At 42.3% G+C, this 17,754-nt stretch overlaps 1 protein-coding gene across 10 annotated transcripts in view; it reads right to left on the reverse strand.

Annotated features, from left to right (window-relative positions):
• The window catches only part of LOC110529235 (1-phosphatidylinositol 4,5-bisphosphate phosphodiesterase beta-4), a 142,723-nt gene that overhangs the window by 113,848 nt on the left and 11,121 nt on the right, over window positions 1-17,754 (reverse strand). The gene's annotated exons all lie outside the window — the stretch shown is intronic.

Below are 17,754 nucleotides of genomic sequence, written 5' to 3' on the forward strand. Positions count from 1 at the left end.
CCCTCAGCTCTACAATCAGTCACAGCCACTGACCCAAAAGCATCAAAGTAAAATATGCCTGGTTCACATCTAACAGCTGATATAAGGAGAGAGGACAGTTGTAGCAGACGAGTATCGTGAAACACATGCACCCAATGGCTTACCAAAAACAGGGCAGACTGAATTTTACTATTCAAACGATTATAACGGTGACCAACTTCATTTGACTGACAAATAACCTTCAGCCCAAATTCCAGGACCATCACAGCCCGAGCACACACACACACGCAGACAAACACACAAATCGACAACTCAAAGAGAGAGGAGGAGAGAAGTAACCCATGTCTCCAGATAAATGACTCGGTCTCCTCACATTTCAGGTGAGGACAGAATGTGTCACATCAGGACGTGTCCTGACAGCAATGCCCTGCTGGGAGCATTGGTTCCTACTCAAACACTGATGGAGAAAGAGGGACACACACACACTTTCTGTGCTCTCGTTTTTCTCAACTCCCTCTATCCTCCCACTGTAAGGCCAGCTCTGAGGGGACATTATACAAATGATGTGTTCTTATTGAAGTGTGGCTCTGAGAAAACCCCGCCCACGACCAGCCCCTCACCCTCTGTGTGCCTCACATCAGTTGGCTGGGGTTCTTCTGAGAAGGTCACGGCGGGGTCAGGAGTCCACCATATTGAATATTGCTCTTCTAAAGATAGACTGTGGAGAAGGAGTGATCGCTCCTACAGACAGCGAGTCACGTGGCCGTGGCTTGCTATATAAAGCAGGCAGACAGGCATCGAGGCATTCAGTTACTGTTCCATTGAACGTTAGAATAGCCAAAACGAGAGACCTAAGCGACTGTGAGCATGGTATGATTGCCGGTGCCAGACACACTGGTTTCAGTATCTCAGAAATGGCCACCCGCCTGGGCTTTTCACGCACGTCAGTAGAAAGGGTTTCCTGAGAACATGCAGTCAGAGGCGGTCCTGTGGGCAAAAATAGCTTGTTGATGAGAGAGGTCATGACGAATCCCGGCTCATGTTGCATCATGCTGATGGCAGAGTCAGGATTTGGTGTAAGCAGCGTGAGTCCATGGACCCATCCTGCCTGGTGTCAACTGTATAGGCTGGTGGCGGTGGTGTACCGCCGTCCAAGCTATAGCAACTGCGTGTCCGGGGGTGTCCTCGGAGTGGGCCACAGTGTCTCCTGACCCCTCCTGTCTCAGCCTCCAGTATTTATGCTGCAGTAGTTTGTGTCGGGGGGCTAGGGTCAGTTTGTTATATCTGGAGTACTTCTCCTGTCCTATTTGGTGTCCTGTGTGAATCTAAGTGTGCGTTCTCTAATTCTCTCCTTCTCTCTTTCTCTCTCTCGGAGGACCTGAGCCCTAGGACCATGCCCCAGGACTACCTGACATGATGACTCCTTGCTGTCCCCAGTCCACCTGGCTGTGCTGCTGCTCCAGTTTCAACTGTTCTGCCTTATTATTATTATTCGACCATGCTGGTCATTTATGAACATTTGAACATCTTGGCCATGTTCTGTTATAATCTCCACCCGGCACAGCCAGAAGAGGACTGGCCATCCCACATATGCTCTCTCTAATTCTCTCTTTCTTTCTCTCTCTCGGAGGACCTGAGCCCTAGGACCATGCCCCAGGAATACCTGACATGATGACTCCTTGCTGTCCCCAGTCCACCTGACTGTGCTGCTGCTCCAGTTTCAACTATTCTGCCTTATTATTATTCGACCATGTTGGTCATTTATGAACATTTGAACATCTTGACCATGTTTTGTTATAATCTCCACCCGGCACAGCCAGAAGAGGACTGGCCACCCCACATAGCCTGGTTCCTCTCTAGGTTTCTTCCTAGGTTTTGGCCTTTCTAGGGAGTTTTTCCTAGCCACCGTGCTTCTACACCTGCATTGCTTGCTGTTTGGGGTTTTAGGCTGGGTTTCTGTACAGCACTTTGAGATATCAGCTGATGTACGAAGGGCTATATAAATACATTTGATTTGATTTGATTTGATCATACCGCGTCAGCATGGACCAACATTGCTGTGGAACATTTCTGACTTGTAGAATCCATGCCCCGAAGAAGTCAGGCTGTTCTGGAGGCAAAGGGGGCTCCGACCCGGTACTAGATGTGTGTACCTAATAAAATGTCCAGTGAGTGTATGTAGTATACTGTATGGTGTGTGGGTGTACAGTATGGTGAGGAATGGGGCTATGTAGTGTTCTAATCTAGCATAATGGATGTCATGGATGCCTTATACATGTCATGTACAGTACGGTGTAGCCTATATAATGATGCACACAGTATGGTAAACAGCAGTGAACTAAAAGGGTTCTAATCTCAATACATTCCAACTGCACTATCTAGATGTTATACTGGTACGTGTGTGTGTGTGTGTGTGTGTGTGCCAGCGAGTGTGTGTGTGTGTGTGTGTGTCTGCATTAGGGTCTGTGAACGGTGAGTAGTGTGCCCATCTGCTCCGTACATCCTATATTCGAATCACACAAGCTAGAACTCATATAGCGGCAGTGCAGAAGCACAATGTTATATCTGCTACAGTGAATGCTTTAAGACTGCTCAGACAGGGTGAGAACAGGTCATAATAGCTCCATTTGAGTCTTAATGAAAGAGAGCGAGGCCTGGACAGACGGCAAGACTCTCACACACACCCGCATGCTGGTACAGGTAACTGCCAAAATAAAGGAAACACCAACATAAAGTGTCTTAATAGGGTGTTGGGCCTCCACGAGCCACCAGAACAGTTTCAATGCACCTTGGCATACAAGTGTCTGGAACTTCCTGTGTGGAAGCACGTCATGCTTTCAATTAATACAGAACACAAATATAAACGCAATATTTAAAGTGTTGGTTCCAGAGTTCATGAGCTGAAATAAAAAATCCAGGAAATGTTCCATACGCTAAATTTCTCTCTAATTTTGTGCGCACATTTGTTGCATCCCTGTTAGTGAGTATTTCTCCTTTGCCCAAAAAAATCCATCCACCTGACAGGTGTGGTAGATCAAGAAGCTGATTAAACAGCATGATCATTACACAGGTGCACCTTGTGCTGGGGGACAGTGAAAGGCCCCTCTAAAATATGCAATTTTGTCAAACAACACAATGTAACAGATGTCTCAAGTTTTGAGGGACTATAGAAATGTCAACCAGAGCTGTTGCCAGAGAATTTTATGTTAATTTCTCTACCCTAACCCCGCCCCCAATGTCATTCTAGAAATTGACCAGTACGTCCAACTAGTCTACCAACCACAGACCACATGTAACTACGCCAGCCCAGGACTTCAACATCCGGCTTCTTCACTTGCGGGATCGTCTGAGACCAGCCACCCGGACAACTAATGAAACTGTGGGTGGTTTGCACTACCGAAGGATTTCTGCACAACTATCAGAAACAGTCTCAGGGAAGCTTATCTGCATGCTCGTCGTCCTCACCAGGGTCTTGACCTGACTGCAGTTTGGCGTTGTAACCCGTCTTCAGTGGGCAAATGCTCACCTTCGATGGCCACTGGCACGTTGGAGACGTGTGCTCTTCACGGATTAATCCCGGTTTCAACTGTACCGAGCAGAGTGCCCCATTGTGGCAGTGGGGTTAGGGTATGGGCAGGCATAAGCTACGGACAACGAACACAATTGCATTTTATCGATGGCAATTTGAATGCACTGAAATACCGTGACGAGATCCTGAGGCCCATTGTTGTGTAATTCATCCACCGCCATCACCTCATGTTTCAGCATGATCATGCACGGCCCCATGTCGCAACAATCTGTACACAATTCCTGGAAGCTGAAAATGTCCCACTTCTTCCATGGCGTGTTTACTCACCAGACATGTCACTCATTGAGCACATTTGGGATCAACGTGTGAGACAGCGTGTTCCAGTTCCCAACAATATCCAGCAACTTCAGACAGTCAATGAAGAGGAGTGGGACAACATTCCACAGGCCACAATCAACAGCCTGATCAACTCTGTGAAGGAGATGAGTCGTGCTACATGAGGCAAATGGTGGTCACACCAGATACTGACTCGTTTTCTGATCCTTTTTTTAAGGTACAGTATCTGTGACCAACAGATGCACATTCATTAATATCACAAACAGAACTGGAGTTATAAATAGTTTCATGAGGTCATTTTTTGAATGCTTTTCCCCCTTTTGACCCTACTTCTCCCAATAGTAGGGCCAGCTCCGATCCTTCTCCCGACAGTCCTACGCCCGACATGAATGTGCCATGCCCAGTTGATAATCACCACAATAATTGCCTCGAAACTGAACCGAAACTATACCGAAACTAATTTCACACATATAACAACAGATTAAATCAATTAAAAAGTATTATGGGGAGAAAGGGGGAGAATGGGTGAGTTGAGCGAGGGGAAGCGGACAACGCAGAATTTTGAATAACCTACACCTACGAGGCCTAAGCGCAAAAAATCCAGAACAGGGCGCACTGAAGAAGAATCTGCGCCACTACCAATTGAAACAGCGGGGCAGGAGAGAGGAAGGGACGCACCATTTAGATAGAACAAGTCGGTGACAATGCTACGGGCCAATTATCAGCACAAAATGTCATCACTGAGAGAGCAGGCCCTCCATCTCAAGCAAAAAACAACATCCGCAATGCTTTCGTTGTTTATGTGACACGTACATGCTACAGTATTCAGGCACTGACCTGAGCATTCTGTGGAAAGAGCGTGTATATGGAGAGTTTTTGGTCAGACATACAGTGGGGCAAAAAAGTATTTAGTCAGCCACCAATTGTGAAGTTCTCCCACTTAAAAAGATGAGAGGTACACTTGGTACACTTCAACTATGACAGACAAAATTTGAAAAAAAATCCAGAAAATCACATTGTAGGATTTGTAATGAATTTATTTGCAAATTATGGTGGAAAATAAGTATTTGGTCACCAACAAACAAGCAAGATTTCTGGCTCTCACAGACCTGTAACTTCTTCTTTAAGAGGCTCCTCTGTCCTCCACTCGTTACCTGTATTAATGGCACCTGTTTGAACTTGTTATCAGTATAAAAGACACCTGTCCACAACCTCAAACAGTCACACTCCAAACTCCACTATGGCCAAGACCAAAGAGCTGTCAAAGGACACCAGAAACAAAATGGTAGACCTGCACCAGGCTGGGAAGACTGAATCTGCAATAGGTAAGCAGCTTGGTTTGAAGAAATCAACTGTGGGAGCAATTATTAGGAAATGGAAGACATACAAAACCACTGATAATCTCCCTCGATCTGGGGCTCCACGCAAGATCTCACCCCGTGGGGTCAAAATGATCACAAGAACGGTGAGCAAAAATCCCAGAACCACACGGTGGTGAATGACCTGCAGAGAGCTGGGACCAAAGTAACAAAGCCTACCATCAGTAACACACTACGCCGCCACGGACTCAAATCCTACAGTGCCAGACGTGTCCCCCTGCTTAAGCCAGTACATGTCCAGGCCCGTCTGAAGTTTGCTAGAGAGCATTTGGATGATCCAGAAGAAGATTGGGAGAATGTCATATGGTCAGATGAAACCAAAATATAACTTTTTGGTAAAAACTCAACTCGTCGTGTTTGGAGGACAAAGAATGCTGAGTTGCATCCAAAGAACACCATACCTACTGTGAAGCATGGGGGTGGAAACATCATGTTTTGGGGTGGTTTTTCTGCAAAGGGGCCAGGATGACTGATCCGTGTAAAAGAAAGAATGAATGGGGCCATGTATCGTGAGATTTTGAGTGAAAACCTCCTTCCATCAGCAAGGGCATTGAAGATGAAACATGGCTGGGTCTTTCAGCATGACAATGATCCCAAACACACCGCCCGGGCAACGAAGGAGTGGCTTCGTAAGAAGCATTTCAAGGTCCTGGAGTGGCCTAGCCAGTCTCCAGATCTCAACCCCATAGAAAATCTTTGGAGGGAGTTGAAAGTCCGTGTTGCCCAGCAACAGCCCCAAAACATCACTGCTCTAGAGGAGATATGCATGGAGGAATGGGCCAAAATACCAGCAACAGTGTGTGAAAACCTTGTGAAGACTTACAGAAAACGTTTGACCTCTGTCATTGCCAACAAAGGGTATATAACAAAGTATTGTGTTGAAATTTTGTTATTGACCAAATACTTATTTTCCACCATAATTTGCAAATAAATTCATAAAAAAATCCTACAATGTGATTTTCTGGATTTTTTTTCTCATTTTGTCTGTCATAGTTGAAGTGTACCTATGATGAAAATTACAGGCCTCTCTCATCTTTTTAAGTGGGAGAACTTGCACAATTGGTGGCTGACTAAATACTTTTTTGCCCCACTGTATATGGAATACTTTTCTCTGGAGATTATTTAGAGCATTACCACCATTTACACACAAAAAAAGACAAATTCGCCATGGTATCCGACATAAATAATAAAAAAAATTGACTGCTGTCATATCAACATTTATGTATCTTATCAAGCATACTTGTGGCTTATAATGATGTTGAGGCTACTGATGTTTTCATAATTTGACCGCGCATCTTGCTGACCGTGCATCTAGATTGGGGTATTTTTTTAAATTTTGCCTTTACAAAAAGAAGCTGTTATTGTGTTCCAACACATACAGTTCATTTTTTATAGTTGTAGAAAAGGCACTCCACAAATAAAATTGATTAAAAAAGAAAAATCCAACTTTTTAATGTTTTACATATAGCCTACAGTAACTTAAACTAATGAAAATGCTATTGTGTTATTTGAAATACAATTAAAATCGTATTTTAATGTTACATTAGACCTTCAGAAACACAACCAAATTATTATTTCTGCAATAGCACATAGGAAATGTATGAACTACACTGTTAGAATGTTGCAGTCAAAATGACTGATCATTAGCTTGAACAGGGATCCCTCAAGCCCCAGCGGTTTTAGTGTTAATGAAGTCATATAAAGACAACGAAGACGATGAGTGAGAATAGAGAGAGAGAGAATGAGGAGAGGTAGGGAGAGAGAGAGAGAAAGGGTGAGAGAAAGAGATATAAAAAGAAAAGATAGATGAAGAGAAAGAGAGCTTGATAGAGAGATCTCCAGTGTGTGTGTGTGTGTGTGTGTGTGTGTGTGTGTGTGTAAAAAAAGAGAGATCAGATGAATCTCTGTCCCTGAAGGACTGGTGGAAGGCTGCCTCTTAACGAGGTCTGGGGCTCTCTGTCTAATCACACACACACACACACACATCACTGCCTCCGCTCTCTAATTAGTAGATTCCATTAGTGTGCAAGGAGTCAGGTCTGGTAAGGGGTTACTGTCACAAGGACCTGTTTGTGAACACTTTATCTAAGACTCTTTCCTGGTTCACTGCATTGGCTTCATTTTAGACACCTCGTTTCAGCTGGTATTTTGTGAATAGAATATCGGTAACGAGTACGCTACAACTATTAGCGTCAATTGCTTAGCGTTTACATAACTCCCTTTACATCATATCTTAATCCACCTTGGTTCTACCACTACTAGTTACCACTGTCACAAGCACGCACGCACGCACACACACACACACAAAGACACAAGTGCACACATACAGAGAGAGATGTTTAGAAACTGGGTTCTTTTCTCTGGCTAATTTGCATGGGGGTGGTTCCAATGCTTGGAAATACATTTGTGTAAATCAGTGTGTGTGTGAATGTTTGTGTGTTGTAGGAAAGAATAAGGGGGTCCATGGTTACCTCTGCTAGTAAACAACTTCCTCCTCTGTAATTGCACTGCTGCCAATGTGTTACTCAGCATGTGTGCGTACCTCCCGGTCTGAAAACACTGCTGTGTACTGTATATGTGAGCAATGTGTGTGTGGTGTGTGTGTCTGGCTCTCGAATTGTGCTGCTGTGTGTGTGTGTGTGTGTGTGTGTGTGTGTGTGTGTCATCCCCTCCATTAGGTGGGCTCCTGAGGGTCTCTAATAAGGCTGGGCTTCTAGTCTGATAAAAAAAACTGCGTATTCTCCTTGTCAAATACTGCATGTATGCATAAGATTTACTATGCCCTCAATTCAATTAAAATGTTCATGGCATGTTGGTAAACGCTGTGTATTAATCTTAAAATGTCTTATGATATCAATGTCATGTTTCTATATTTGAAGTAGCCCTAGTGCACGTTAATGAAAAGACGTAGTAGCAAGTAAATAACAACTGGAAACCTTTGGCATATGTCTGGCTTTGGTTCCGGTCCAACATCACACTATCGAGACTAAGGGCCGCAATGACAATCTGAGCTTTTTTTTTTATGTTTCCATGTTCTGTTTGTTTGTGCATCAGTCGTACAGAACATTTCCACTACACAAGGTATGATAAATGAATGGATCGTTCCACCAAACGAGGGCCTTTTGCATCCCTTTGATATTTCAAGTCGAAATTGTGCGCCAACATTGAATTGAAATAAAAGCTTGTTAAATAAAATAAAGTGCCTTTTAATATAGACCACATGGGCTGCGTTTACACAGGCGGCCCAATTCCTAATTTGTTCCACTAATTGGTCTTTTGACCAATCACATCAGATCTTTTCAGAGCAGATCTGATTGAAAAGATCAATTAGTGAGAGAGAAGGGGGAAAAAAAGATCAGAATTGGGGCTGAATTCAATCAATATGAATAAAGACTTGCTGACGCGCCCAAAATTCTCAGTGCACCCGCTGTGACTTCTAGGAAGATATTAACACACTTAACCCAAACATTTCATCATTATAAAAGCCCCAGTTACTTTGTTGCTTTGACAAAGTCAATTCTGAAGAAGATTATCTACTTAATGTGATGAGAGATTCATTATCATCTGTCCCCCATTTTAAAGGTCAACCCTGTTACATGAACTGAACTCTTGTTTTTCAAAAGAAACACTGAACATCTAATAGCCAAATCCTAGTGTAAAAGCAAGTGAGCTGGTTCTACCCTTTTTGGCCATTTTCTGGACTTTTGTGGTTGAAAAACCACATAAAAGCAGAAGACAAAATGTCCATCTCACGTGGACTATATAAAGTATATCTTATATTTACATTGGTTTTGATGCAGTAAATACAGGCACTACCCGAAGATATGATAGATAACCGATGGCATGTACAAGTTTGTCTAACTAGCGAGAGTCTGTAGGGGAGAGTGGGGTAAATTGAGCCAAAGGGTTAGTTGAGCCTCCCCTCGTTTCTAGAAAACACAGAATCAATTATTTGACCAAATATTTAGGAAGAGGTCATCATTTCGTGGAGTCTGTGAAGGAAGAAACCACATGGAGGAAGTGGTAAGCGAGTTAGTTCCAAGAAACAAAAGTCTAATGAATTGAATGTGTTAAGTGGTTTCACGATGCTTGTATCTCAACCAATGTAGATTGTTTTAAGATAGCATTGTACATCAGTTGGGATCTCTGTAAGCTACAATATGAGGTCCCTAAACCTAGCATGAATGTGCATCCTTGCACTTGAAAGTAGCTGTGCGGGCTAATATAGCCCAAATGTTTGCTTTGGGGTAACTTGAGACAATGGCCGCTATACCCAATACAAATTATGATTACATTTTGTCTGTTTTATGCATAATATGTATAGTATTTTTGCAATATGTCAATGCATTTTATTGTTACAGCGCAGATATCATCATCATCATGACCCCTGTATACAAACATAAAACAACCAGCATTCTAGGCCCCCTTTGAGGTTCTTAAAAAAAGTAGCCAATGAAGTCAGAGCAGGGCAGTCCATTGGAGCAGCAGCAAAGCATGAACAAATAAACTGAATGACACTGAAGAGGTGCATTGACTATAAAAAGAAGACAAACATGTAATTGTGTGAAAGAGAGGCTATGATAGAGTAGCAGATGCACACAAAGTCTTAAACTGGTCAAGAAAACTGGTCAAGAAATAGAAGGGTAAGTGATATTGAACAGAGAGATCTATTTCTGAATGTAGGCATACTTTGAAGACACAACACACCACAACCCCATTCCATGAATTTAACTTTGACCTACCATCACCCACTGTCACAGGACACCACCACCCACTTACCCCAAGGTGGCTCAACTTACTCTGTCACTTTGCTTAACCTTTCTGGGAACGGGGGCAGTATTGAGTAGTTTGGATGAATACGGTGCCCTATGTAAACTGCCTGTTACTCAGGCCCAGAAGCTAGGATATGTATATGCATGGTAGTATTGGATAGAAAACACTCTAAAGTTTCCAAAACTGTTACAATAATGTCTGTGAGTATAACAGAACTGATATGGCAGGCAAAAACCTGAGGAAAATCCATCCAGGAAATGCTATTATTTATTTTGAAACGGCTGTTTGTCCATTGAAAGCCTATCCACCATGCAAAGACTTATGACTCAGTTCACGATCCCTATGGCTTCCACTACATGTGGCCAGTCTTTAGGCATTGTTTCAGGCTTGTACTCTGAACACTGAGGGAGAAACACCACTTTCAATAAGTGGACAGTGGAAATTTCCAGAGATGTTTTCTGCGCGTGACCGGGAGCGCGCCTTTCTTGTTTTCCCTTTTCTATTGACGGAGATATTGTCCAGTTGAAATATTATTGATTACTTATGACAAAAACAACCTGAGGATTGATTATAAACATTGTTTGACATGTTTCTACAAACTTTTATGGTACTTTTTCGATTTTTCGTCTGCCTGCTGTGACCACGCTTTGTGCCAATGGATTACTGAACAAAACTGAGGTTTTTGGACATAAAGAGGAACTTTATCGAACAAAACAAACATTTATTGTGTAACATGGGGTCTTGTGATTGCAACTAGAGGTCGACCGATTAATCGGAATGGCCGATTAATTAAGCCCGATTTCAACAATCGGAAATCGGTATTTTGGGTGCCGATTTTTTTCTTTTCTTTTTTTTATACCTTTATTTAATTAGGCAAGTCAGTTAAGAACACTTTCTTCTTTTCAATGACGGCCTAGGAACTGTGGGTTAACTGCTTCAGGGGCAGAAAGACAGATTTTCACCTTGTCAGCTCGGGGGATCCAATCTTGTAACCTTACAGTTAACTAGTCCAACGCAATAACGACCTGCCTCTCTCTCGTTGCACTCCACAAGGAGACTGCCTGTTACGCAAATGCAGTAAGCCAAGGTAAGTTGCTAGCTAGAATTAAACTGATCTTATAAAAAACAATCAATCATAATCACTAGTTAACTACACATGGTTGATGATATTACTAGATATTATCTAGCGTGTCCTGTGTTGCATATAATCTGACTGAGAATACAAGCATACAAGTATCTAAGTATCTGACTGAGCGGTGGTAGGCAGAAGCAGGTGCGTAAACATTCATTCAAATAGCACTTTCGTGCGTTTTGCCAGCAGCTCTTCGCTGTGCGTCAAGCATTGCGCTGTTTATGACTTCAAACCTATCAACTCCCGAGATGAGGCTGGTGTGACCGAAGTGAAACGGCTGGCTAGTTAGCACGCGCTAATAGCGTTTCAAACTTCACTCACTCTGAGCCTTGGGGTGGTTGTTTCCCTTGCTCTGCATGGGTAACGCTGCTTCGATGTGGTGGCTGTTGTCGTTGTGTTGATAGTTCGAGCCCAGGGAGGAGCGAGAAGAGGGACGGAAGCTATACTGTTACACTGGCAATACTAAAGTGCCTATAAGAACATCCAATAGTCAAAGGTTAATGAAATACAAATGGTATAGAGGGAAATAGTCCTATAATAACTACAACCTAAAACTTCTTACCTGGGAATATTGAAGACTCATGTTAAAAGGAACCACCAGCTTTCATATGTTCTCATGTTCTGAGCAAGGAACTGAAACGTTAGCTTTCTTACATAGCACATATTGCACTTTTACGTTCTTCTCCAACACTTTGTTTTTGCATTATTTAAACCAAATTGAACGTTTCATTATTTATTTGAGGCTAAATTGATTTTATTGATGTATTATATTAAGTTAAAATAAGTGTTCATTCAGTATTGTTGTAATTGTCATTATTATAAATAAAAAACATTTTAATTTTTTTATTTAAAATCGTCCGATTAATCGGTATCTGCATTTTTGGTCCTCCAATAATCGGTATCGGTATCTGAGTTGAAAAATCATAATCGGTCGACCTCTAATTGCAACCATAACACTTGTATCTTTTATGTATGTTTATTATGAGAATTTGTGTTTTGTAGCGGAACACCTATCCCTAATACAACTTACCCCATAAGTTGTGCCAAGAGGCTACTTTTTTGGGGGGGGGAAAGTTGGTTACTTAAATTCTGAATAATTCCAGGGAAACACAACATCCTGAAATATGTATAGATATCTTTGTTAGAAAGAATATTATATTTCCCCTTGATGTAGTAATGCTGAATGTAAAGAATTGCTGAACTTACCCCACTCTGTCCTATAGCTACTTTCTCTCTCTCCCCATCCTGTTTCACAGACACCGCCCCCACCACTCCCCCTCCACGCCCTGTAGCAGCAACAAGCAGAGCGGATGGCCTCTCCCGAGTTGCGCAGGCTATGCAGCATGAAAGTGCTGAAGAACATGCATTTCGACTATCCGGATACCGGAAAAAAATGCATGATTTATTTGAATACTGCAATTATTTAAAAATGCCCTTCCCTAGTGTCCATGTGTCTTCTGAAGCAGCCAACCGCAGCCCCCCTCTCCCACTATCTCCCTCTCTGTAGACTGTGAGAAGCCCTGGTGAGAGGGAAAAGGAAGAGGCTGAATTCCTCCAGTTTATCTAGTCATCTGATCTAGGCAGCCAGTCATGTGTTAGAGCAGCATTCAGACTTAAGAGGGAAATCTGGTTTCAAAGTAACTGTCCAGTGAAAATCTGACTTGTTAAAGTTAATATTCTGCTAACTCATACCCAAATAATGTTGTCGACTCATCCTATACTCGTATTTCTGGCTAAAGCATAAATTAAAGAAAAAAAAAAAGAAAAAAAATCCTCTTTCAAACTGTTTTTTAAAATGTTTTTGGCTGAGAAGTCTCTAGCCAGCTCAGTCATTGAACCATAATCAGCTGTTTATTTGTAATTCATATTTTTATTGACCAGAACATGCCCACAATATTCTATTGTTGGGATACACCCACACCATTCAAACACACAAAAGCTGCTTTTAACACTTTTGGGGGGGGTGGGGCACCTAATTAATCAAATCTGGAAACACCCTGTTCTCCTCTATTTTCCTCACTCTCCTCTTCTCTACTCCTCTCCATTCCTATTCACATCTGTCTTCTTCCCAGACATTCCTCTTCCACAATGCTTCTTTTCTTTAAGATGGGTACCTCACTCTTTTCCCTTTTTTTCCCTCTCTTCCTCTGTCTCTGCCCACCTTACAACACTTTCGGAGATATCTACAGTTGAAGTCGGAAGTTAACATACACCTTAGCCAAATTCATTTAAACTCAGTTTTTCACAATTCCTGACATTCAAACCTAGTAAAAATTCCCTTGTCTTAGGTCAGTTAGGATCACCACTTTATTTTAAGAATGTGAAATGTCAGAATAATAGTAGAGAGAATTATTTATTTCAGCTTTTACTTCTTTCATCACATTCACAGTGGGTCAGGAGTTTAGACACTCAATTAGTATTTTGTCGCATTGCCTTTAAATTGTTTAACTTGGGTCAAATGTTTTGGGTAGCCTTCCACAAGCTTCCCACAATAAGTTGGGTGAATTTTGACCCATTCCTCCTGACAGAGCTGGTGTAACTGAGTCAGGTTTGTAGGCCTCCTTGCTCGCACACGCCTTTTCAGTTCTGCCCACAAATGTTCTATAGGATTGAGGTCAGGGCTTTGTGATGGCCACTCCAATACCTTGACTTTGTTGTCCTTAATTAAGCCATTTTGCCACAACTTGCCACATTGTCCATTTGGAAGACCCATTTGCTACCAAGCTTTAACTGATGTCTTGAGATGTTGCTTCAATATATCCACATCATTTTCCATCCTCATGATGCCATCTATTTTGTGAAATGCTCCAGTCCCTCCTGCAGCAAAGCACCCCCACAACATGATGCTGCCACCCCCATGCTTCCCGGTTGGGATGGTGTTCTTCGGCTTGCAAGCGTCCCCCTTTTTCCTCCAAACATAACAATGGTCATTATGGCCAAATAGTTATATTTTTGTTTCATCAGACCAGAGGACATTTCTCCAAAAAGTACGATCTTTGTCCCCATGTGCAGTTGCAAACCGTAGTCTGGCATTTTCATGGTGGTTTTGGAGCGTGGCTTCTTCCTTGCTGAGCAGCCTTTCAGGTTATGTCGATATAGGACTCGTTTTACCGTGGATACAGATACTTTGTATAGGTTTCCTCCAGCATCTTCACAAGGTCCTTTGCTATTGTTCTGGGATTGATTTGTACTTTGATCTCTAGGAAACAGAACGCGTCTCCCTCCTGAGCAGTATGACAGCTGCGTGTTCCCATGGTGTTCATACTTGCGTACTATTGTTTGTACAGATGAACGTGGTGTCTTCAGGCATTTGGAAATTGCTCCCAAGGATGAACCAAACTTGTGGAGGTCTACAAATGTTTTTCTGAGGTTTTGGCTGATTTCTTTTGAGTTTCCTATGATGTCAAGCAAAGAGTTTGAAGGTAGGCCTTGAAACACATCCACAGGTATACCTCCAATTGACTGAAATTATGTTAGTTAGCCTATCAGAAGCTTCTAAAGCCATGACATTATCTGGAATTTTCTAAGCTGTTGAAAGGCACCGTCAACTTAGTGTACGTGAACTTCTGACTCACTGGAATTGTGATACAGTGAAATAATCTCTCTGTAAACAATTGTTGGAAAAATGACTGCACAAAGTAGATGTCCTAACCGACTTGCCAAAACTATAGTTTGTTAACAAGAAATTTGTGGAGTGGTTGAAAAACTAGTTTTAATGGTGCCAACCTAAGTGTTTGTAAACTTCTGACATCAACGGTATATTAGCAGCAGTCTCAGTGTTTAGGCTCTTAACTATGGGGCATTACCAGGATGATTGTCCCTTTCCATTGAAGCCACGGAGGTTCAAGGCCGACAGCGGTACTGCAGGCATTGTTAGCAGAAAACAGGGTCCCTCATTATAGAATTTTTTTTTTTTTTAATCTTCGTGGTCAATCTAAATCAAAAAATATGTTTTGAAGACAATCATGCTACCAATTATTGCTTCTAATACACCAGATGTAAGTCTGAATAAACGACGCCAAAGGGGGTGGCTGACGTTTTACGGGCTCCTGTCAAACAGCAATTTTTTTTTTAATGCATTTTGTTTATAATGTTGCTGCTACCGTCTCTTTTGACCGAAAAGAGCTTCTGGACACCAGAACAGAGATTACTCACCTCGAACTGGACAAATATTTTTGTTGTGACAAGGCCCAAATCCCCGTCATCCTCGTGAAGAAAAGACAGAGAAAAAGGGTGAGGAAGGCGGGGTGCCTAGTAAGAATTCGCAGACGAGTAGGCATGCCACCACTACCCTCCGTATTATTGGCCAACGTGCAAATCATTGGAAAACAAACTGGACAGTCTACGATTAAGACTATCCTACCAACGGGACATTAAAAAATGTAATATCTTATGTTTAACTGAGACTTGGCTGAACGACGACACAAATGATATAGAGCTGGCTGTCTTCTCCGTGCATCGGCAGAACAGAGCAGCTACGTCTGGTAAGAAGAGGGGCGGGGTGTGTGTCTATTTGTCAATAACTGCTGGTGCGTGATGTCTAATATTAAAGAAGTCTCGAGGTATTGCTCGCCTGAGGTAGAATACCTCATGAAAAGCTGTAGACCACACTATCTAACAGAGTTCTCCTCTATATTATTCTTAGCCTTCTACTTACCACCAAAAACAAATGCTGGCACTAAGACCACACTCAACAAGCTGTTTAACTTCTTATGGCTGGGGGGCAGTATTGAGTTGCTTGGATGAATAAGGTGCCCAGAGTAAACTGCCTGCTACTTAGGCCCAGAAGCTAAGATATGCATATTATTATTAGTATTGTATATTTGGATAGAAAACAATCTAACGGTTCTAAAACTGTTTGAATGATGTCTGTGAGTATAACAGAACTCATATGGCAGGCAAAAGCCGGAGAAACAAATCTAACCAGGAAGTGGGAAATCTCAGGTTTGTAGGTTTAAGTGTTTGCCAATCCAAGATACAGTGTAAATTTGGTCCGATTGTACTTCCTAAGGCTTCCACTAGATGTCAACAGTCTCTAGAACCTTGTTTCAGGCTTCTACTATGAACGGGGAGCGAATAAGAGCTGTTTGAACAAGGTGTCTGGCAGAATGCCATGAGCTACAGTGCCTTGTGAAAGTATTCGGCCCCCTTGAACTTTGCGACCTTTTGCCACATTTCAGGCTTCAAACATAAAGATATAAAACTGTATTTTTTTGTGAAGAATCAACAACAAGTGGGACACAATCATGAAGTGGAACGACATTTATTGGATATTTCAAACTTTTTTAACAAATCAAAAACTGAAAAATTGGGCGTGCAAAATTATTCAGCCCCCTTAAGTTAATACTTTGTAGTGCCACCTTTTGCTGCGATTACAGCTGTAAGTCGCTTGGGGTATGTCTCTATCAGTTTTGCACATCGAGAGACTGAATTTTTTCCCCATTCCTCCTTGCAAAACAGCTCGAGCTCAGTGAGGTTGGATGGAGAGCATTTGTGAACAGCAGTTTTCAGTTCCTTGTTGTCCACATCACCAACGTACTATCATGGGCCAAACACACCAAGACAGTTCTGAAGACGGCACGACCTCACCTTTCCCCTCAGGAGACTGAAAAGATTTGGCATGGGTCCCCAGATCCTCAAAGTTCTACAGCTGCACCATCGAGAGCATCTTGACCGGTTGCATACCCACCTGGTATGATAACTGCTCGGCATCTGACCTTAAGGCGCTACAGAGTGTAGTGGGTACGGTCCAGTACATCACTGGGGCCAAGCTTCCTGACATCCAGGACCTATATACTAGGCGGTGTCAGAGGGAGGCTCACATTTTTTTCAAAGACTCCAGTCACCCAAGACATACTTATCTCTGCTAGGACCAAAATGCCCCTTAACAGCTTCTACCCCCAAGCCATAAGACTGCTGAGCAATTAATCAAATGGCAACCCAGACTATTTACATTGACCCCCCCCCCCCTTTGTTTTTGAACTGCTGCTACCCACTGTTAATTATCTATTCATAGTCACTTTACAGATTACCTCGACTAACCTGTACCCCAGCATATTGACTCGGTACTGGTACTCGGTACTGGTAAATATATATATATATATTTTTTTTTTACTTTAGTTTATTTAGTAAATATTTTCTGAACTCTATTTATTGAACAGCATTGTTGGTTAAGGGCGTGTAAGTAAGCATTTCACGGTAACACCTGCTGAATTCGGAGCATGTGACAAGTACAATTTGATTTGATCCAATTATTATTTTTTTAATCGCACACAGAAGAAGTTGAGGATAATTGAGTTACTAAATGCAGCCTGCAACTTGAGTTACTCAATAAGAGGGGGCAGCAGTGAGCTAACCTGCAATGTCACTTCCTGGAGTAGCTCAAACTGCACATGTTATGTCGCCATCTTAACCGACCTAATTTGGCTTCACGTAGGTATGAATGGTGTCGCGTGATCGATGGCTTTGTCTATTCATATATGTGACTTGTTTCAGGAAATTAAGCCTATGTCACAAGTCACTAATTCACAGGGGAGGTATTTGAATGTAAACATCTATGTTTTTGTCAAAATGCATTTTTTGGCAGAAATGCCTTCTGGAACATGTGAACCTTTATGTGCCTTAAC

The sequence above is a fragment of the Oncorhynchus mykiss genome, chromosome 8 (assembly GCF_057628025.1).
Source record: "Oncorhynchus mykiss isolate SJ-2025 chromosome 8, ASM5762802v1, whole genome shotgun sequence".
Lineage (NCBI taxonomy): Eukaryota > Metazoa > Chordata > Actinopteri > Salmoniformes > Salmonidae > Oncorhynchus > Oncorhynchus mykiss.